Source organism: Megalopta genalis, chromosome 1 (genome assembly GCF_051020955.1).
Source record: "Megalopta genalis isolate 19385.01 chromosome 1, iyMegGena1_principal, whole genome shotgun sequence".
NCBI lineage: Eukaryota > Metazoa > Arthropoda > Insecta > Hymenoptera > Halictidae > Megalopta > Megalopta genalis.
This window is the reverse complement of record NC_135013.1, coordinates 41,450,096-41,474,626: the sequence shown is the minus strand read 5'-3', so window position 1 is coordinate 41,474,626 and position 24,531 is coordinate 41,450,096. Positions and strand designations below refer to the sequence as shown.

The window sequence follows — 24,531 nt, the reverse complement described above, 5'->3', positions numbered from 1 at the left end:
GATATTCTTTATTAAATCGTATATTCTATAAAAGTGTTGTATTTAGACATCATATGGAGAAAATCAAACATATACAGTATAATTACGGTAACTCACACATGTTTCAAAGGTACTATAACAGATAATTGATCAAAGATGATGGTATATGAATTGGGGAAACATCTATCATGAAATAAAAAATAAAATACGCTGTGATGCGAAGACATTTGCTTATGATTAAAATGGATAATCATTTAGCAACTGTTGTATGCATTTTTAAAGCATAGCTGTACATAGAACAAGGAGTTCTAAACATTGATAAATCAACCACAATGTCTCAATTTATTTGTAATAAATTGGCAAACAAATTTAGTGAGTACAAAATATGACTTCTTTTTATGATTGTTACGAAAAAAGTCTACACAAACCAATTTTGTAAACGTCATAAGAAAACACGTATCAACAACAAATTATGACCTTCTTTTTCAGAACATATAAGTGCGTATATCTGAAAAAAGTTAGATCCTAATTATCGTATTACTTTTCCTTAAATAATGCTTTAATGAAAACTTTGAAATTGATTTTCTCGAAATGCCTGAATTGTATTTCCATGATTACTTTGATTATTCGAGGTTTTACAGCCATTTCTGTAGCTGCAAGGGAAAACGCCGCATGTTGCAATTTCAAAAAATTTAGGTTACTGCATTAATCGAACTGTAGCATATAGGATTCACGTATTTATCAGAAGAAGTATCGCTGAAACTAATTCTATAGACTCAAAGAAAAACTATGCAATTTGAAACACTATTGTAATCAAAACTTGAAGCGGCGATAAAATGATCAGAACTTGAAGCGACAATATCTTGGAAGTGAAAGCATGCGGCGTTCTTCTCTGAAACTACAGGATTGAGTTTGTGGGATCGCTTTTTCGGCAATTCGTCGGCGAACGTGCCTCTGGCGGTCAGTCGAAGCGTAGTCGAAGAAAGCTGTTCGCGGTCGTCGGTCGCCGGCGTTCCCTTTGAACCGGGTCCGGCAGGTGAGACTGGCGACTCCTCGCGCGTCGGTTTTCGCGCGCTCACGACAGCACGAGGGTACGTCCGCGTAGTTTTCTCCCCGTCGCGTCGTCGCGTCGGCGGAGGAGCTTGCGCCAGTTTAGTGTGCGTCGCACAGAGAGACGCGCGCCGCGACGCGACGCGCCACGGAACGGAACTCTCCTCGGGCCAGGTGACCCTTTTCGTGGTGGCACGCGAGCACCCGGTGCCAGTTTCGTTCAACTGATCGAAGAAGAATCATCTCCGTGGTGGCTCGTCATGACCGATCGTTCGCCGAGAGCACGCCGCCGACGATCGATCTGAACGCGATCGCATCGACAAATCGATCCGAAAACCGTGGTGCGCGTCCGAACGGTCCTCGAAATGATTAACGAGTGAGTACGACTCAGTGCACGATTTTTTTTTCTCTCGATTTCGTCAAGACCAACCGGTCTCGAAAAGTCATTATTTAGAGATACTCTCGATGGTGTCCTTGAAATTGTTCAGTGTCGGGAGAGACGCATCGGAGCAATGAGGATTTTGTGTGTTCCGTGATAAAGTCCGGCTGAATTCGCGTCTTCGGACTTGTGCTGGTTACGCCGTTTTATTTGCTCCGTTTTAGTGTTAGTTCGGGTTCATGGGTACCCATGAATTAGCATCGCCCGTCTCTGCTTCGACGCTCTCTCGGTCTTCGAAGTGTTTCTAGGCTCGCTAAGACACTACAGATGTTGCTTCTATGAAACCGGGACCGCAATATTACGAGGTTTCCCGTGCGGAATTTGTGCTGCAGTTTGACTCACCTACGATGGGATTCGATTTCGAGTGAAGTGCACGGATCGGGACCGGTCGTTTGGTGTACGAGATTGTGGTTGTTCGTAAACGTTTAGCCTGGCTGCAGGACTGTTGACTAAGACGGATGCCCCGGGAATCCGTGTTCGGCTAATGTGAAAACCGAGTCGGGCATTGTGCTGACAGAAAACAGTTTCGAATTGGCGACCATGCGATCGGACAGGTTAATGCGCGGCTAAATAGTAATTGTCCGAAAGCCGCGACGATTGTTCCTAATTATTGACTTCGACCACCTGGTTTTGCGGCTGTCAGTCAGGTTTCGACGATTTCCACGGGGATTACGGTGAGTCGCTCTCCATGCGTGACCAGTGTGACGGGAAAATATTATTTTCACGCGGACCGTGATGTATTAACGTGTTTGTCCACTCTATTGCGTTCTCGCCAATGAATGTGATCAAATAGAATCGCAAATGAGACTTCGAACGAGTGTTAACGAGACGGCGAAGGTCGACCATGTTGTATTTGCACGGTTTTTGGAATCGAATTCTTCGTTGGAATCGCATGTTTCGAGTAATTCTCGCGTGCCTTTCTACTTCCTTTTGCCCCTGTATAATTTTGCATAGAATTCGTATAAATTAAACGTTGTAACGTCGGAGATAAAGGGGAAATTTAACTGCATGATAAAATGTAAACTGCAGTGATGATCAGACTGCGGATTTTATGCGTTTGGGTTGCTGAAATATAAAATTGTGAAGACATAAGAAGAGTTACGCATGATTCTTATTAAAAGAAAGAATTTATCTGTATTCAATTTCTGTTTCTAGCGATGATAAATCATTTTCTAATTTTACTGGCTATTATTCGAAATTCGTAACACAAATATCAGCAGATAATAATTTCCGTGGGGTTTGTAATACCTTTTTCGTATACATCGAATTAAAAGTGAATTATTTTAAAATATTTGGGATGCAAACACTCAATATTGAAAAGTATGGTCTCGTATAAACGAATACTGAGAATAAACAGAAAGTTATAAAATAAATTTTATATGCTTTATATAACGAATTGAGCACAATGAAATTAACTTTAAATGTACTATCTCGTATATACTCTTTTTTTTAAAATCCTTTTTCATAAGCAGTTACATAACATTTAATTAATATTGCTGGAACAGGTCAAGATTTACCTAATTTAGCTTCCGAACGAAACGTGACTTTTATTTTCTGCTAATTAATTTGCGCACTGGTATGTTTAAACATTCGTACGCGGAGTAAATGTATCAAATTCGCAATATTTCCACAACCGTAGCACGCTCGACCTGGAAATTAAATAATTTTTCTGAAATTAAGAGAATGAGGAAAACTTGACATGCGAAGGAAAAGTTTGGTACGAAACAGTATAATTATCCATCGTGCTTTTTGCATATTTTACGGTGTTCAATTAATGCATTCGGAAAATTCAAGCTTTATTCGCGTAGTTTTTCTTTTGTTGTTAAAGCATTTATAACGAGATGAAATTAGATATCTGACTTTCATTCTGTTCGAATATATTTTTAATAAAATTGCTCGTTAATTTCATCGAAATTTATAAATTAATTTTTCGTCGAAATATTATAAAAGCGTTTGCGTCATGCTCTATAATTGCTCGTTTCCTACATTTTCACGATTGCTAAGGTAAAAATAGAATTGTTAGTTTCGATTTTGGGTCGGTACATGGACATACGGATCTGTCACGTGGTGAGAATGTTTGCATACAAAATTGTTTTAAAGCTATCGGTATTTACTTTTCTCATCCGTTGATATTAACTGTAAACACGAATCATACAAACAATTTCGTTTTGTTGGAATAAAAGTCGCAATTCGGATGGGAAGATCTAAATTTTTCTGTGAAAATAAAAAAAAGTATTCCGAGGTTAAGGTATTTATATTTGTTTCTAACTAGACAGCGGATCTTAATGCAAAATAAAAATTCTTTACCTCGATTGCAACGAATAGGAGTCAAATCAAAATTTATTTTCATTCTTCACATTTTTAATCAGTTGAAAAGAATCGAGCGGCATTTAATGGGCACTTCATTAACATCATTTCGTCGTACACTTTTCACGAGAATATAATCGGTAGAATGATTCGTATGCAAAATATCTTGGCCAAGATGGTTAGTTACAAATTTATTGAATAAATATCGGTTGAAATTAACTTCAGAATATTAATGGTACGAGAATTGCGAGCGATAACATGTTTGATATGCGAATAGCGAAATAAATGTTTCCAGGTTCGTAAATTATTTTGCATAAAGTTCGCTTTGATTTACATCGATATTCAATATGAATAACGTTTATATTACAGAAGCACAAAGATGCATATATAATATTTTAAACTGTATCGTTCACTATATGAATGATGTTTTCTTCAATATTGTTTAAGGAATTCGCATTTACTAAACGTTCGTGTCTCGAAGATACGATGCAGAAAGCAAATTAAATTGAGAACCGATTAAACGTTAATTTTATTTATCAATATTCAATTTTACTGTGCAAACGAATAAATTGAGGCACATTCGAATCCATCCTGGCAATTTAAAGGTTAAGAATAATTATTTCACCACTGTATATTTGAGAGAAGCGAGCGCCAATCCCCTTCGATCTGCATAGGACTGTTTATGCACGGAATAAAATACGTTCGTTTTCGTGACGTATTTATGAAAGTAAAATATTATGTGTCAATGTTAAATATTTCGACTGCCGGGAATAATAAGAATAACTTAATTCAAACGGACCGGTCAATATCGATATCCGCAACAAACACAATTTCCATTGGATATGCACTGATAGAGTTTATGAGTGAGCTGTATAAAGTGAATAGCGAATGCATTTTATATCAATATCGTATTTACATTTTGTATTCTGACTCACATATTTATTTGCAAACATCGTCAACATGTAATCACTGGCTGCAGAAATCGTTGCATCTTTTAATTATTTCATAATTTCAATATTTCTGTTTTTGACCTCTTTTTTAGTGATTTCACTGATTTCGCGGAACCTTCGTGTAGCTAATAGATATTCCATAGTTCAATTCTACTTCACGAATAACAAAAAATTTTATTTTCCAATTATAAACTTCTTCGGAATTTTTAACATTACTTCATTATATCGAAATGTTTATGTAAATATACATATATATATACATACATACATATATATATATATATATATATATATATATATATATATATATTATACTATTTATTATATTTATATATTTATATATTTTGTAATAAATCTTGATCACACGATTTATTAAATAAATATAAAAAATATATAAATAAATACATATATAGATATAAACATATATATATATTTATATATATTTATATATTTTGTAATAAATCTTGTGATCAAGATTTTGCAAAATCTTTTTACACGTGTTTTAAATAAATATGATATTGAATCGGTCGACAAAGAACAGCTGACATAAGTGCAATTAAACTGCATCGTTAAAATTAGCAGATGAAGTATGAAACGGTAAAAAGGTTGAAAGAATTTACGAGTATCGATGTATCGACAATTTATTAAAATTAGTAAGTCAGTAAATTGCAAAAATACTTAACTTAAAGCCGAAATCTCTTTCATTTCTGTACATGATCTTTTCTACACGATATATTAGTCAACATTGTCATATATTCAGTAATGCATATAAGACGAAGCTCATTTGTTCACTAATTTGTTAGAAAATCACGTTCGCGGTTCGTATGGGTCTTCATGGAAGCGTAAATTAGAAATTTATGACGATCGTTACGCTGGATTCCCTATAGATAATCTTACTTAGTAGTGATATAAATAATAATTGAATCAACTGACGGTAATAAGAAGATACTCGACAATCTATTTTGTTATGCATGTACAGAAACAGTTGTCTCTCAAAACAGTTCCACAAATATTGCGTAGTAGCTTTCGTCGGTACAATACTTAATACGTGGTATTATTTACGATGGATATCGCGAGCGATTTATTTGAGAGAAGTCAAACATACGTTTCATTCATCTTGCACTTTACATTTATTCTACTACAAAGAAGTATTTATGTGTATCGTGTTTGATAATTATAAATCGTGCGCACTTAAATAGGATTAGACATTCCTGTTGCAGAGATTCTAAATTACCTCTGTGTGCCTTTGAAACATATTACACCCTGCGCAAGATTAAAAGATCTTTCTGCTTTGATGGTTTCAAAATGTGGAACTTTTTGGATTTCCATGCGGTTTTACATTATCATTACTATTTATGTTTCACAGTTATAATTACAATTAAATTTTGCGTTTCAAAGTAATAATTATAATTATACACCTTATATCTCACAGTTATAATCACAATTACATTTTGCGTTCCAAAGTAATAATTACAATTGCATCTTATATTTCACAGTTATAATTACAATTGCATTTTGTGTTCCAAAGTAATAATTACAATTGCATCTTATACCTCATAGTTATAATTACAATTACATTTTGCGTTACAAAGTAATAATTACAATTGCATCTTATTTTTCACAGTTATAATTACAATTACAACACTTCACGTTCCAAAATAATAATTACAAATACATTTTAAGTTCCAGAATAATATTATAATTAATATATTATAACCAGCTAAAACTGGCATCTCTGGAGACTAAAAATAGAGAGCCATTCTCGTCCGATTTAAGACTAAATTAATTATTCAAAATCAGTATATTTTTAATCTATCCTACATCTATATTTATTCATACTAAAAATATTTGTTACCTTCCTGTCTTTGAGAACTCTATGACTTTATTTTCTAATATCTGATGTTATTACTATTTTGTTACACAAAAGTTATTTAATATTATTTAGAGATTGATGAATGTACTTATACAGGGCCACATTCGCGTATTCAAATTAGTTTTATTTCAAAGATTCCCCAAAACGAGAACAGCCATTTACTATCATGTCTTATCAGCAGTAGCTAATATTCTTACAAAAAGTCCTTCGTTGTGGTCATGGTTGCAGAAGGGGGTTGAGCGACAATGGAAACAATATACTACATAAACAGCAATATGATAATATAAAAAGCAGAGGGTATAACTTACTTGCAGTAACTCGTATTAAATGAAAATATTACGTTCGCCGTTCGTATCTGTATGCCAGGCTCGATTCGGGTCAAATGTAAAAAGCTGCAATTGCAATTCAGTAGCTAACTACTGACTGAGAGTCTATGACCTGCATCTGGTGTTGAAATCGGGCGACTATGGTTTGCTGGAAACCGCGTTCGCATCTGCATTCACATTTATATGCGCGAAAGACGCATGTAGATATGTCTGTTTCTTCTCATATCACGTGTAAAATTTATCTGTGCACACTGCATCATGCCTAAATTATATCGTTCGTGCTTTATCCTGCGATCAACGTTTTAACGATCATTTGAACTGTATGGAAAAGATGTGTTCGACTTGGAACTGAATCAGTATCTTTGAAATCGCGATACGATTATTTTGAACTTCCGGGAAATTTAGTGTACCTGTTCAGGCCTGGGTAAAAATATTTCAGTTAAAAACTACAGATATATGCAAATATTATTTTTTATCTACAGTGTTACATCTGCTCTGTTTGAAATAGTCATTTATTTCGAAATAGTATGTTATTTATTATTACATGAACCTGAAATACTTATTTGAAATATGTTTATTATTCGTTATTATGCGTGAAATGAATCACTAGAATATTATTTTTATGAAATTTTGTCCATCAAGCAACTACATATGTTAAATGTTCCAGTTACATTAATTACTTAAAAGAAATATAGAAAAGCTCATTTTTCAAAACAATGTGTGTTTGTACATTTTCTGTAGGTTTATCTTCTATCATAAATATTAATCGTAAGAAACAAAATTTCGAATAATTAGTAGAAATGTGGTTATGAAATACTATTTCAAATAATTATTTCCAGTAAGTCTTAAGAAAATACTATTTCAATTAATAATTTTCTTTAGCACAACGTAAATAACTTTTTTCAATACGTATACTTAGTTTATGCAGTCAAGTACATTATGAAATATTATTTTATACAAACAACAGTATTTCATTAACTATTTCCAATGCTTTTTCAAATATTTTTACTCAAGTCTATACCTGTCTGTAAATTATTTCGTGGATTTTGCATAAATTTTATTGGAATTTAGCTTCTCTCTTGGACTATTTGAGTTTTTTTACAATCTGAGATGAATCAAGCAATCTGTGAAGCTGAAATTTAATATGTAAAGATTAAGTAATTAGTTACTAACTATAATTATAATGTCTACTGTCCATTGAAATTTTTTTATAAATTTAAATTATGATAGAAGGCTATTAAAGATCTATTATAATTTAAAATTCTAATATAAATTCATTATAATTAATAATTCATATGAGTACTAACTGTAAATATATATATAAATATAATATTAATTTTTATTATGAAAATCTATTATAATTCAAATTTATAATAAAAATTCATTATAATTGACATCAGCCATATTTAAACATTGAAAAGACGTTGGATTTTAACGATTTATAGTTGATTGGAAAAACGTTTCGGTTCTCAATGAATATTCTATCAATGCTGATCGGACAAAGTGTTAATGTAAAATCATTCGAATTCCTTTGCGCTCGTAACTGTATCATTTACGAGATAAAATTGCAAGCGCTTTTAACGTAGGATTTGGTCGACGATAATTCGTCCATTTGAATTTTCCTTCGTTAGAGCGTCATTCATCTTTCTCCCGTGTTACAATTTGGTATTCATCGAAATTCATCAATACATGAATGTTATTTTAATTGGTGTGTAAAATATTTTCAATCTATTTAAGTTACGAACGTTTTTAAGAAATAGGTCATCTGGAAAAAACATGCACATTCGGTACATATTCCAATCCTTCTCTGCCCATTCTATTTACACAGATATGGCAATCGAACGTATTAATTTTTCATCCAAATATGTTTCATTCGACACGTCGAATTCTGGACCAAATACGTCATGTCAAAACTGTGCGAAGCAATATTAGCAATCCCCAATTGTGATAGGTCATTCTGAAAATATCAAAACTAAAGTAAAAGCTTACGGTTATTCACGGAAAGTAGGCTACATTAAAACTGCAATTTTAACTTCATATTGCCTAGCTATTTTATGCAAAAATATTTAATATTGATAATATTAATATTGATTTCTGAAAACTAGATGAATTTTGTGAAATTATATTATTAATACAAATACGCATATTGTATTTTATCATTGCTGTCTTCTAATTAATTCAAGTTACTCGCGCAAGTAAAAAAATTTACAAACCAGTCTGACAGCTGACCAAGTTACTTTGAAATTATAATTTCAGTTGAAGGACTGCATATTTTTTTAGTGTAGTCTCATTTACAGCTTAAAACTGCGTCAAGACTGATTGCTAAAAGTTTCACGGAAACTTAATAAAACTAGGCAAATACATTCGTATAACACGCCGCTTTGATGTTCTGTAATCCGATCGCAGATTTCAGAATTTTAGCATCTGGCGTTTCAGAAAGTCCGAAAATTTTATTTTTGATTAGACGACATATTTTATACTCTTTTTTTATACCTCTTATATCTTTTTTATCTGAAAGCATTGGATAAAATACTGTATTATCGCAGGCAGAAATTTTTAAATATACAACTAAAATTTTTATAACCATAAGTTCATTTAATTGTGACTATAGAATCTTTATTAATTTGAAAAAGATGAAGTGACACTTTATTTATCTTGAAAAATAATTGCACATTTTATTCAAATATTCAAGTGATTATAATTATAAGTTCACTTAATTGTGACTATAGATTTTTTCTTCATTTGCATACGAAGAAGCAAAAATTTATTTAGCCAGAAAAATAATCGAAAATTGTATTCAGTTATTCAAATATTTATAACCATAAGCGTACTTATAATTAGTTGTGACTATGAAATCTTTCCTGATACGCATACGATGACAAATAAATGAGTAAATAATGAAACACTTTAGTCAAAGTAATCAGCATGTAGCCACAATAAAACAAATCAAATTAATAAATCCACATTGTAATTCCTTGTACAATAACATGCAAACGCATAATATTCGTAAATTCGTATATTAATCTCTCGTTCAATAAAATCGGAAAGCACGATATTGGCGAACTCCAGTTCGCTAATATAAAATATGCATTTACGAATATTATGCGTTTGTGTTTTATTTATGCATTTAATTTACATTTCATTTCGCTAACATTACGAGCTTGTGTTTCATCGCGCGAGCGGGCCCAGGACGTAATCGCGACTGCAGAAATCCCAGGTGCAAAAATCTCAGGTGATAATTTGTGTCACCACGCTCGAAGTTTTCCGGCACTAATGGCAGAGGGGACCTCGACAATATTTTTATTCGGGAGAAAAAGTGGACCAGCGTGTTTCGCAGTCACGGAACAAATTTAACAGTTTCCTCGACGGCCTCTTACGGCGCCGGAGAATTTTTCCGTGACTTGAAAGCTATCAAACGAACACAAATAAACGTAAAACTGCGCGGCGCGCGATCCTATTTCAGAGTGGTGCGATTAAAATCGTTTTTCGAAAGTTGCGAAGATTACGATCCCCGATTCCGTCTAATGACGTGGCGCACTGCAACCATTCCTGAAACTTATAAATACGTGCTACAGGTATACGACTAGGTTGTAACGCGTCGCCCATGAAAATTCTTCGATAAAGTCCGCAATATTTTGTTCCCTCTGTGTAGTTTACTGCGCCGTCGAACTAATATTCCCAAACGTGCCACGAGAGTGTACTGAGAAACGTCCAAAACGGGAAAATACAAACGCGCTAGGTATGTTCCGAACTGTTTTGTTTTACAATCGACATTACATTCAAGCGAAAAGTTCTCTCTCTCTACATTGTTTGTGTACACGCTAATAAACACTATCGTGTTTTCTTCTTTATATTTAAGCAATTTTAACCTTTATAAAGAGGTTATTGTTCAAATCCGAATACAGTAAATTCTTCCTAATTGACGCTCAGATTGTATAGGAAGAGGAGATACGATTCTTCGAGCATTTTTTTTTTGCGACTCGTTTTTATAGTTACCGATTTTCAAAAACAATAAAAACGAGCCGTAAGGCTCGAATAATCGTATCTACTCTTCCCAAATTGTCCATTTTTGCGTAGAATCTGAGCGTCAATTAGGGAGAACTTACTGTATATACATATAATGTAGTAGCTACAGTCTTAATACATATGTACCATGAGATTTTGACATAATGATATTTATTGTTAAGTTTAACACTATTTAACATTGTATTTTCAACCCACATTCTTTAAGGAAAGAATATAAAATCAAACATATCATCATAGTAGGCTTTGTAAGTATTACGTTACAAGATAATGGAAGAAAATATTTACGTAATCTTAATTGTTGAATAAATTTCGACTTTTGTATGTCGTTAGTGGGACACTGTCACAGTATATGAACAATGTCTCTTGACAGTATCAGCCGCACGCACATTTGTGGACATCAACAACTTTGATCTTTGCAGACGAGAAGACTAGACTGCAATGTCCGTATCGTGTTTGTTAATTTCTATTATTCTTTTCAATGTTATCCTTTTGCAATATGATTTCTTTACCAGCTTTGTTGATTGGCACTTCCTCGTTCTTAATAATTTCCCTACAGAGCGAAACAGTTTTTCTTCCTTTTATGTCTTCATTTATTTACGTTTTTAAATTGTGATGACAGACGAATCCAATCTTGTTTCGATTTAGAAGAAATGAGTGAAATTCGTATGTACTAGATCATGCATGATGAAATGTCCAAAACAGAAAATACAAACGCGCTAGGTACTCTGAAAAGTTTTGCTTTATAAATAACGTTAAATTCAAGTGAAAAGTTCTATCTTCATATTATTTGTTTACGAACCGATCAATATCATGTTTATTAATTTCTATTATTCTTTTCAATATTATCCTTTGCAACAAGATTTATTTCACAGCTAAGTTAATTAACACTTCTTGTTGTGACGTGTAAATGAATGCTATTGGTAAAAGACTTTGCAGATCGAGTGTAGACTTTTAAAATGCAAGCAAATGTATAGATAAATCCTTTGCACTCGGATGTCCCTTCTCAGAGACGCAACATGACTGCAATTAACTATGATAATGTCAAGACAAACAATTTTTATTTCACAGTATCAATGCAATTTTATACCAAATTCAATATTAATAATTATACCAAATTCTAAATATCTATCATTCAATAGCTATTATTTCTAGTTGTATATAATTCTATATTTGTGTGATTTAAATAACTTCGCGAATAAATATATTCAAGTTACTAGTAGGTAGAAAAAAACAAGGTCTAATAGCATTTTTATTTGGCAGAGGAAACTTTTCTTCGTTTCAAATCACCGTCATCGATGTTCATTCGTGTTTGTAAAATTAGGTATGCAAATAAGAAATTACATAAAGATTCGCAATCCATTAACAGTATTAATAATAGAACTACCACACCAGCGAAAATGACTGGTTGCGATTTTTTTCTTTTAAAGTACACTGTACTATAAAAGTGTTTTTAGGAGAAATTTTTAAGCTTCTTTACAACAATTTTCAAATAAAAATGTGGAACAGTCATTTTTATCACCACGGTTTAGTGTTAATAATACACACATCATATGTAAATAGAGAAAATTACTAAAAAACTTCTGTTCACGTCTGACATATATATATTCAGCGTTCTGAAGCCATTTCCGCTCATTCCCTCACTCTCGTAACAAAATATATTCCTAAAAAATGTTGAGGAAAAAAGGTTAAATTAACTGAAATAAGTATTATAAGAAATTGAAAATTTAATCATTTTTTATTTGATGATAATCCTGTTAAGATTGAGAATCAATGAATTAATCCATCGCGATAATTGTAAATACAGCTCCTGTAGATAAAACATAATGAAAATGTCCAATTACGTAATATGAAGTATAATAAAAGAATTATATAATATAATCATAATTAGATAATATAATCATAAGTTGATAATGCAATCATTAGATAAGATAATCGATAGAATAATTAGATGTTAACCCATTTAGCGTAAATAAAAAACAAATCCTAAAGATCGCATACGATCGATATTCAGTGTGACACGTCATAGTGAAGATAATGTAATAAATCGAACCGGTCGTACGATTTTCTAGATTGCAAGCTTTATAGATCGCTGCTGTAAATCACTATAATTGTTTCTCGTTTAGCGATATATAGATGACGCATAAAACGTATAAAACGCTCGACAAATGCATATCTATTTCCATCGATGACCAGTTGGTTCTATTCGATTCTCGTCCAATAAATTAAGCAACGCATCAGCCCGAGAGCTTTAACGAAGGATCCCGTTCGCGGCGACAAAAGCGAAGCAGCTCGCGCGCGTGAAATATGGCGGGAACCGTCCGGTCATGGTTCGTAGGCCGCGCGTGCCGTGACTGATTAGAATTCATTTAAACTGCCGCGGAAAACAGGCCTCCATTCATTCCGTCGTTTTTTTTTCCCATTCTTTCCTCTCCTTGCCGATTAAATGCCGGCGCGAACAATGAAGGAAGTTCGGTACACAGTCGAACAAAGATCGGGAATAATAGAATAGTCCGTGATTGTGAGTTAGAAACACGATTTATGCGGGAAGAGTCATGCATTTGGAATCCAGGTCACAGTATGAGTTTAGCTAGCACGACAAATTGTAAATAAATAGGTTAAATGGTCGAGGAACGCCTATTTTTTTTACTATATCAACTTTTCGCCGTAAATACAACGCGGAAAATGCGGATGCAATTTCTTTTTCGTTGGAGCACGTGTATTTTTTTTAAATACATCAATTTTTTGCAGTAGTGTGTGCCTTAAAGTTATATTCGAGTTGAAATAGTATATAGATGATATATAAAATACATAATAATATATAATGTTGAAAAGTTTGTTTATTTATGCTTTTCTTAGTAGAATTATTTTTTTTAGTCATGCTTGTGTACAATATAATCTAATTTAATCTGCTACGTTTTTTTGTAGAAATGAGTGTTGAAAGATCTATGAAAAAATCACAAGCTGTTCTGATTTTTATGGATTCATTTATTATAATTCTTGGATAAGAGAAAATGAGAAAATGAACTTTTCAAATGCTTGTCTTTCTGTGTACACTACTGCAAATAAATTGATTGCTTTCCTTGGAATTATTCAAACGATTATGTTCACATACTCAAGTAAAAAGGCATCAGTTCAAATCAATCGCATTACGATTCTCGTGAATCAGTGTAATGCAAAACTGGATTTTCGTTTTTTATAATGGAAACAGTTTAATCTCGTAACATTAAAATTAAATAGTATGAAAACATATTAAAATCGAGTTGCAGAAACGTTGCTTCTTTTAATCGAATAATACCACCGATTGAATTTAATTTATAGAATTCAAATGTAAACAATGTTCGGCATAGTATACAAACAATAACGATAAATTCTAATTAATCTCCAGCGAAGAAAGAAAATCTGATGCAATGTGAAATATGTGTTTCCTAAAGTTTTTGGTTTCACTGAAAAAATTCTATCTTTCACTGGGTCTCTGTTACAATGTTGTTCACTCCGCCGGAACTGGTTTCGAATGCTCAACACGGCTCTGTAACATATCCTGCAGCATGTTTCCGACCTTTTGTGTTATACGTTGTTTCAGGCTATTTAACGTGGTTGGTGCTGTTGTGTGCACGGCCTAACACCTTTTAAGGGTGCAACGCGTCAATTAATCAGCCCGCGATACATTCAGCAATTTATCATTACAGACCTAATCGGGATAGGTGTTAGGCTAATACTTTCATTTGACTTTCATGTTGCATACAATAATGAATTTCTTTCAAGGATTTTCTAAAAGCTTTTCATGTTAAAATTATAAAAGTTCTGCAAAAATCATGTTCATGAAACTCATATTTTTCATTCGTTTGATAAAAATTAAGATAAGGAAGATACTTTCTATGAATAAAAAACACTATTCATTTTTATTAAAATTGACGATGTTTTGAATTTTTCAAACCGAGCCTTATTGTTCACCGATTTGAAAACACAAAGATGCCTATGTACGAATTAATTGTTTCAATTTTATTTTCCATTTCATTCAGAAACGAAGGTGTTTTAATATTTGGAATCGTTAAAAGCGTCGAAAAGTATCTAGTTCGGCTATTTCTTTTGCAAAATATCGACCGTGGCAGCAAATCTTATTGGTACCTTATTGTATTGGTTGCGATCGAATTGAACAACGCCGCGGTCTGAAATTCTTTTTTTTTTTGAAAAAGCACTTCAAAAGATGCACATTTCCAGGGTATTCCGCGATTCATTAAAAAGGACGAAGTCGACGGAGCGTTATCGATATTAATTTCTACTCGGGAACTTCTTTGTGTCATCAGAGAAAGATTACGTTGTTCCAATTCCAGGCGACATTTTCCTCTGACGAAAATTCCCAATGTACCTTTCACAGAGTAAAGGATTCTTTATTGGTCCACGGAATTCGATATTGGGAGAAACGTAAACGAACGGGAACGCTCCCGTAAAAATAAATCTATATCGTTCTTTTTTTTTTCGACAATTTGGATTTCATCCGATGCCACGTAACCGCGTCGGTCGTGGATTTGTTGAAATCATATTCACGATCCGTTTATCCTCCTTATCCGATGGTTTCTCGAGTCGCGACACGTTATCGAGGGACAACGACGCGACGGTTTCGGTGTCTTTGTATCGCTTCGCTCACTTGCTTACAAATGTTCTTATCTTTTTCATGTACCTTGCAGCAGCTTCGATCGATATTTTTCGTCCCTTCAACCGTGTGCACGTGAAAACTCCTTCGGTGTACGTGTCGCGAATTTAGCACACGCTCTCAACCTTGTCGAAGTCGCGGCTGATCTGACAGATACGCGGAAAATTGAATCATAAATACATACATCGGAATTCGGTACCACAAACTTCGATCAGTAATAACCAGATTGCGGATCTTTATGCAAAATAAAGACTTTCCGGACACGGTTGTAAGAAATAGGAATTGAATAAGAATTCACAATTTTATATTTCAGCTACACATTTTCGTCATAAATTCATCAAATCCTTGATAGATCCTTCATGCATTCGTAACAAAAATTCGCTGATCAAATACAAAACAGCAAAAACATTTAGCGAATTTGGAAATACTGTTGCAATATTTTCAGTAAATTAAAATAAAAATCCGCAGTCTTGTGGTAACAATATTTTCTGTCTCTTCAGAAGAAATAGGGTTCTTTCTTAACATCCTATAATGCTGTGCAATTTTTATGTTACACATTTCTTATTTTCATGTTGTATACAGATTGAAACTCGGAGAAAATACAACGGAAGGAGTATACTTTTTCTGAATCGTCAGGGGTTGAAGTAGCGTTGAAAATTAGAGTACCACGGTGACCTAAAGCCCACACGTTTTTGACAGTTTCCGCTGCTTGAAATCCTCAAGTAAAGTGAAACTGAAGCTCGGCGAATTGCTCGATCCTGATGCAAAAAATATTTTTCGCTAGTAAAAACATTTAAGATACGTTTAGGAGTAAGATAGAAATGTATAAAGATTCGTCATAAGTAGACTGCGGAGTTTTTGCAAGATAAAGTTGTCTGTACTAATTGGAAGATACAGGAGCTACATATGTATCTGTATCGCGTATTTAATCATTCGAAAGAGTTAAAAACAATACAATTTTTGAATTTTTGAACTTTTAAATGTTTATACTATCGTAATTGATTTGGAATTTGTTGTCATAAATAGACTGCGGATTTTGTGCATTTGTGACAAAAGTGAGTAGGTCGGGTACAAAACATTAAATGCAGGAGGAAAAGGATTGTTAAAGAAAAGAATTGTTATGTTGCATAAAATTCGCAATCTAATCATAAAGGTTAATTTTCTAAATAATCAATCACAAAACATAAGCGACCTGTGCACCACCTGAATGCTTATTTAACACACGAGATACTGAATTTTGTTCAGTTAGAGTATAAAGAGAAAATGGGAACGTGTAATTTGGTTGTCCTTTGTGTAATTATTTTAGAGCAGCATGAAAAACGTAGTCTTTACAAAGGCCGAATAATTAGTAAAAATGTTGGTACCTAAATTACATCGTGGTGCCAGACCTTTCCGACTTTCCCAGAGTTTTTCCGTCAGGGGTATGTTAGAGACTTCGCCGTGCTTTCTAGGCACGCTGTACTACACTGTTCGATGGCTTCTGTTTTTCCTTATCAGAATTGTTTCGGAAGTTTTCTCATCCGGTTAGCAACAATAAACCGTTCGCCGAAACTATGGAGTCCCGAGCGAATAAAAACGAGCACATCTCCGGCAACGCTCCAGCACATATAGCAAACTTAACAAAAATGGTCCTTCAATATCTCGGATGGTAGGTTCTCCAGCATCTTCCGCTGCTCGCTAGACCTTGCTCCGACGGATTACCACCTTTTCCGTTCTCTTCAAGACGTTCCGAGCGGAATTTCCTTTCCCAATAATGCGGGATTACGAAACTGATTTCGAAATTGATTTGAGTCCCTGATTCGAACCTTTCGATCGCGAGCTTAAAAAATAGTCAAAATGTCGGCAGGCTGAAATGCGTTATAGCAGAAAGTAACAAATAGATCTCGGATTTTATGCATTTCTAACAAAAATGACTGAGTCGAAAACAAAGACACCAGAGAAATTTGAGAATATTTTTATGTTAAAAACAACATATTGATGTTATTAAAAGAAGACATTTTTATCTGACTTAGGTTTCCTGCAATTAAGTTCGATAATTTCTATTTTGCATAAAAATTCGCAGTCTAGTAATAAATTATATATCGCTAAACGTTTTTAGACTTTTAAAAGGTTATTCTAGCGTGAGCGATATTTTTTTAGCTTTTTTGAGATTTTTTTGTGATCCAACAGGTCCAATTTTGATTACTTAGTCACTTGTAAGAAATTGAAATTAAATAAATATCTATATTTTTAATTTAGTAGTGTGAATCAGCCGAAAATAGTATAACAATTTTTAATTCTTCAATTTGTCTATTGTGACTCTACAATTTTGTATTTCATCTGCTCATTTTTTATGTAACTGCGTATAATCCGCAATTTATTAATGACCAAGGAGAGTTGATGTTACCTTAAACGCTAAACTAAAAAAAAGTATTATAGCTGTGATCAACGTGAGCGTAACTTAGGTTATGGTAACAGAGATACATACTACTAAATGGGCAAATTACTAGATCAGTTTAATAGGAAATAAAAAGTTACTGGGAAGTAATAGGAAACACGAATGACGAGTTAATTATCCGTCGGTTAACTGGTTATATGGCAGCAATCTGATCGTACACAACTTGTAACAAACGAAACTTTCAAATGAATATTGCTGTGTAAAAGTATTTTGCACTTATTAATACTATGTAAAATACTATACAAAAATGGAAAGAAATAAGAAGGGTGAAAGTGTGTTCATAGAAAATTAATCGAATGAGTGTACAGAAAACAAATACAAAACTGTACATTATGCGATAACAAATAGTTATGATAATTGTTAATATTTAGCTCTGAACATTTACGATAGCTTAATATAACTTTTTTGTAATAATCATGTTTTTATTTTCGTAATGCATGCTGTTTATTTGTTAGTTGACTATGAAAAAGGACAGACATATTTTGCAAAGTCAGTAAAAAGAACAAAAAGTTTTTAATTCTATCGTTATTTCTTTTTTACAGTTTATTTCGTTGCGAATACATCACTTATACAATTAATTAAAGTTTCCGTATTTCCCCCACATTGTAAGCCTGTTTAGACGTTTAACATGCTTGTAGTCCAAACAATGAGCAACGAAAAATCAGTTCCAATTTAATTGGCTTTTATTGAAACAGCCATTGCTTCCGTCAGTTAAATTATTGATGTAGAATGTACGAACCTGTTGACTGTTATTACACATGTCGCAAAATTGAACGGTTTATCAAAATATCATTGTATTTTCATTATCTTCGAACTAACATTCTCCGGATCCTTTACCAAAATTTACAACACTTGCATAAGTTTCTTCTTTGTTATATGAAGGTAGAAAACTTCGTTTCTTGTGCACGTGCCACTCCTAGCATGGCAACGATCACACTAACGACGCTATTAATTTTAGGGGTTGATTTTACCCTTTCAGAGTGAATTATCGCTGAAAGGAAGTATCGTTTCTTGCAGTGTTCAACGTGCTTTACAGTCCAAGAAAGTATCATTAATATCAGATTCTTTGAACTAGGAGCATTTCCTTGTTACTTGCAAAGTCGATTATACGCCCCGAGTCGTTTATTTCGCGTTACAAAAGATTGCGTGATTCGAATTGAATTAACTTTACTATTATTTAATTCGTTTTAAATGAATTTTTTATACTTCCTATATTTCTAAATTTTTTCTATTTTCTCTATCTTTCCTGTATACTCTACTTTCTCTATTTTCCTTATTTTCCCTATTTTCCATATTTTCTCTATTTTCCCTAGTTTCTCTATTTTCCCTGTTTTCTCTATTTTTTTATTTTCTCTATTTTCTCTATTTTTTCCCTATTTTCCTATTTTCTTTATTTTCTCTATTTTCTCTATTTTCTCTATTTCCTCTATTTTCCCTATTTTCCCTATTTTCCCTATTTTCCCTATTTTTCCTTTCCCTATTTACCCTATTTTCTCTAATTTTTTCTACTTTCTATATTTTCCATATCATTTTATATTATTCCATATTATTCTACACCATTTTACATTACTTTACGTCGCTCTACATTATTTTGTATCATTCTACATTATTTTACATTCTACATTATTCTACATCATTCTATATTTAACTTTTATAATTACTAGCAAGGATATCGATTAACACTCGCAGTTGACGTAAGTAATAAAGTAGTGATTAATGAAGGCAAGCGTTAATTTTAACGTACATTCTAAATATGAAACAACTTGCAGATTTTATATTAGTATCATTAAGGCAATGGATTTATTTCTAATTGTAGACGTGGCATGTTAACATGCACACGTTTCAGTCAGGCGTTTATGAATAATTGCAAACGAGCATGTTTGCATCGGAAAGCATGACCGTGACAGAGGAGATTCGCTGGAAAATTATTTCTCGCCTCGTAGGGAGACGTCGCGACCTTCTTTAAATTCTCTCGAATTTTGCAGTATTTTCTGTTATAAGAGTTGCCTAGGCGAATAAAACCTGCCGTGTTACGCGTCTCCTTTATTTTTATTTAAGTCTTTATAACTCGCCAGCACCTGTCCTATGGAAATACAGCGGAGAAACATTGAATTCATCGCGACTCACTATTTCTTGTTAGTCATTCCGGTGCTGGTTGCGATGTTCGCTGAATGAGCCGGATAATTTATTTTCGTCTCCCCGGAAATATTGGGCAACAGATTTTCTGACGAACAATTGCATTACTCATGTATGCTTGCTACATTCATTGTTGGTGCAGTGTGAAACTTTTTTTAACTATGTGAGTTTATGCGACTTTCAACAGCCATTGGAAAATTTTCAGAGATTTTGCTTTATCGATTACAGTTTTAAATTCAAATTTATTTCTTAATTCGTTCTTTACGAAGAGTTTAAATTTTTTAAACTTTTTAAAACTTTTCTTTGTGGTTGTATGAACCCGGTAATAAATGTTACAGAAATTGTAAGAATTTTTGTTGCAATGTTTTCTTGATTGTGATTTATGTAATTGAATTATAATCTCTATTAATCTGAATGATTCGTAGTCAGCAAATTTTGAACTTGATTTCGTTATATGAATTATTACGATTATTAAAAGGGGGTGGTAATCTTCATTTAAACTCTAAATTATGTTTCGTACAATTAAAAAAGTTAGACATTTCCTACTTTGCATAAAGATTTGCAGTTTAATAGTTCTGTTTATCTGATTCTCAACAAATCATGTCAGAAAGTTTAATATCTAATTCATTTGATCTATTAACCCTATGTCTACTGTGCCGGAGTCATGGCAAGCGAGAGTGGTAAGGACCGCAAATATGCGTTAGTAGAAAATCAGTGTGAATCAGTGTGAATGACTCCGGCATAGGAGGCCGTCCTTACATAGTTCGAGGGTTACATTAAATTTGGTTTTTCTTTATAAATCTGGAAAGTAAGTAGTATACACAATATGTTTTATGCAACTTATTTGTTTATTTATATCATATTTTATTTATTAATACAAGATAAAATTAATTCTTATTCCGATCATTAAATGGTAAGTTGTGAAACAATGAAAACTATGTAATATTGTATAATTTACAAAGTAACATTAGTCTGATTTTGCACGCTACTAATAATCTTGATAATTTTTCTTTACATAAAATTACAATTTACACGATTTCATTATCACGGATCTTGTGCAGACGTTAACAAATCAGCAAAAATTCATTATCAAGATTTTAGACGAACAGTCTCGTATATATATAAAACAAAAGATATTGCTTACGCATTTTTCGTTACTTGAATACGCAGCTGGCTACCTGAGCAGCACTCCAATCGGATTAATTATTTAACCGTAAAAGATAATACTTTTGTGTAATGATCCTCTTCATTATACAGGGTGTAGTATAATGGACGAGCAGGATTTCAGTAGCAAGTTCCGCATACAAAAATAATGAAAAAAGAGAAGTTCATTAAACGTTTGTCCTGGCCGACCTCGTTTCCGAGTTACAGCAGTTTTTGTGTTGTACCAGTTGTTTAAAGTCTTGGCTTTACAACGCGAGGCTGGATAATGTTGACGAATTCCAGCAGCGTACTAAAGCAGGTTGTTAGCGAGTTCAAATTACTCCTGGCACTTTTCAATGGAAGAGAATGTTAATGGTTATTTTTGTCATTGTCTATTAACGTGGGGACTGTATGAAATTCATATGACATGCATATTAAAAACATTTCGAAGCTTTATATCACCATTTTTAAATGCACGAGAATGTCAGTGACTGTTACTTTTTGTCGTTCATATAGAAAAGTGTATTAACACTTGAACACTGGACAAAAATATAATCCTGGACAGCTTTATCTTTAATAATTTGAATTCATGAAAAATAACACACTGATATTTGAACATCTTTTTTAATCTTTCAATTACTTTTAACCCAATTTTGCCATACGTGCATAAAATACAATTATTATATAATTGAATTACATTGTAATTTAAGTACATTATAATTTAATTACATAATTCAGCTACAGTGTAATTCAATTACTTAATTAAAATCTTTCAGTTAATTCAATTACTAATAATTTTAATCACGCGTGTAATTAAAATACAATGTATAATTCAAATACAATTTAAATCAAATTACATTTTTTGTCCCATCTGCGTATTTTCTGCTGGTCGTCATTCATAGTACGCGAGCCTATCTTACGTCTATATTTTTTTATTTACCCTTGTTTCCTGTTTATATTAGAACTTTTACTATCCGGATATACAGAATTGGACATAATTTAAGTGACTATTTAAATACAAAGGTAGTTATTTGGAAGTTTAAATGGAAGACAAAAGTAATTACTTATATTATTTATATAGATCTAAATAAATTATTTAAGACAATAAAGTTTATTTCTCATTTATGTATACTATTTCAATTACATTGAAATTATCAATAATAATTTAATTTATTTATTAACTACATTGTAATTCGTAATTATTGTAATTGAATTACTTAGTATTTTGTAATTTCACCCCTATTGAATTACGAATTACATTGTAACTTAATTTAATGGTAATCTGAATTACGTATTACAATGTAATCGAATTGCTTTGTAATTATAATTCTTTGTGTAATTCAATTTTAATTCTGCATAACTCTGCCTAATACGTTGTTGGATGGTGTAGACGACACCATAAATAATTTTTCTCACAAATCGAGTCAGATGCAAGAAAACTACCTATTCTCCAAAATACGGTACGATATTGGTGACTCCGTACAGAACCATGGCAGCGGTTTAAAGGTTAAAGGTACCATGTATGTACTATTTTCCTCAACACTCCATGCGCCTTTTTATTTTCCCGCGTACAAAGATGGTCCTTTCAACGGAAACCGTTTAGGTCTGGAGGGCGACTTTCAAACGCGTTTACGCGACACTTACGTCCGAATGAGGAGTGTTCACTTTGAACGGGTTAAACGCTGGTTTTTTTCGAAGCTTCACGTTCGACGGACGTAACGAGTGGCTGTTTGATGTTGCGTTTTGTCGGTGAAAGGGCGAGCGGAGGTGGTAACCAGTTGAAAACAAGTTGAAATAAATCGAATAGTCGGAGGATCAGCCGGCAATGGCGGAACGGAACGAGAAAGGGGCCGATTTGGACGGAGTAAAAGCGTTGCGCGTTAAAACGCAAATGCCGCCGGAGTGCGGTTTCGTGTTAGGGGCTGTGAAAGGACCTCCAGCTACACCCGGTACCTCCATCCTCGTACTCTTCTGGACTGGTTTCCACGCCGTGTTCGTACGCGTCTTTATTGACTTTCGGGGGAAAATGCCAATGCGAGCCGAGTGTCCGCGGTTCCGCCGAAATTAATCCGCTGCTGACATTCCACGTTTCTCCGATATCGTAATTAATAATATTATTATTATTGCGTTTTTTTTCTGATCGCGTGCACTCGAGACAATCCGCACGTCGCATCGAACGATAGGGGAACGATAATTGAGACAATCGTTTGACAAATCGGTTAACTTTGCGAAACAAAAAGTAGGGTAAACTGCTGGAGCGCTACGCATTGTTTTTGTTTTTAAATTCTCTTTAATATTCTTTCATTAGTTTTATTTAATAATTCTATTAACACTCGGACGACGGAGCCCGAGTCCATTAGCATCCAGAGAATTGTTATTTTAATATTAAGTTTCCTACAAGCAATTTAAATTTTTTCGTGTCTCATTAAGACCTATGGAAGAATAGAATCATTCAGAAGAAATACCTTAAAAAAATATGTTAAACAAATTGATAAATAAAATTATAAATGCTACTATTAATGCTACTTGGTTATATTTTTCTCAGAGAGATTCGAGGTCGAGATAGTATATTCTTGGAGCAATTGTTGGTATTACTCAGACCTAAATTGTTGTTAAAGTAGAGTAAAGAATAATTATTTGAAATAATTTATTGCTGACCGTTATTTGGAAATAAAAATAATATCGATTCATTTAAGATAAAGCGATTTCAAATATTAAATTATTTTACTGTTTCAAATTGATCAAAGAAATAATGCTGAAAGTAATATAATTAAGAAAATGATTTTATTCCATGAAATCTTCACAACAATTTCACAACAATCATCTTTAACTACAGAATTATTTTAAATGATTATAAAATAATGTAAAATGTTATATGAAATGACATTTTAATTAACGTAATTTCAAATGTGCCCAGGTCTGGAATTGTTGCGATTTCAGTTGAAATATTAAAAATTACTGAAAATGGAGTTAACCGATTTTGCAAATGAACGACTTAATTAACCATATATAATTGCTACGTAATGCTTTTAAAAAGATAAGTTTATGCAATTCGTAATTTCTAAAAACAATTTTTCGAAGGATCTGATTTGTTACGATATCGCTTGAAGTTTTAATTTTTAATTTATTTTTTAATCTGTGCTCTTTGAATATTTGGTTGACACCTTTCTTTGTACCCAAACAGTGCAATACCGTTAATGATTATTATACAATT

General features: G+C 33.0%; 1 protein-coding gene across 7 annotated transcripts in view; it reads left to right on the top strand.

Moving 5' to 3' along the window:
* The window catches only part of LOC117218700 (cysteine-rich venom protein kaouthin-2), a 234,481-nt gene that overhangs the window by 20,447 nt on the left and 189,503 nt on the right, over positions 1–24,531 (top strand). For 3 of the 7 annotated variants that reach the window (XM_033467254.2, XM_076527919.1, XM_076527916.1), the window contains exon 1: positions 1,142–2,142. The exons of the other annotated variants lie outside the window; for them this stretch is intronic. The gene's annotated coding sequence lies outside the window, so the exon portion shown is untranslated. Of the gene's footprint in view, positions 1–1,141; positions 2,143–24,531 lie in introns of those variants that run through there. 7 annotated transcript variants of the gene reach the window in all.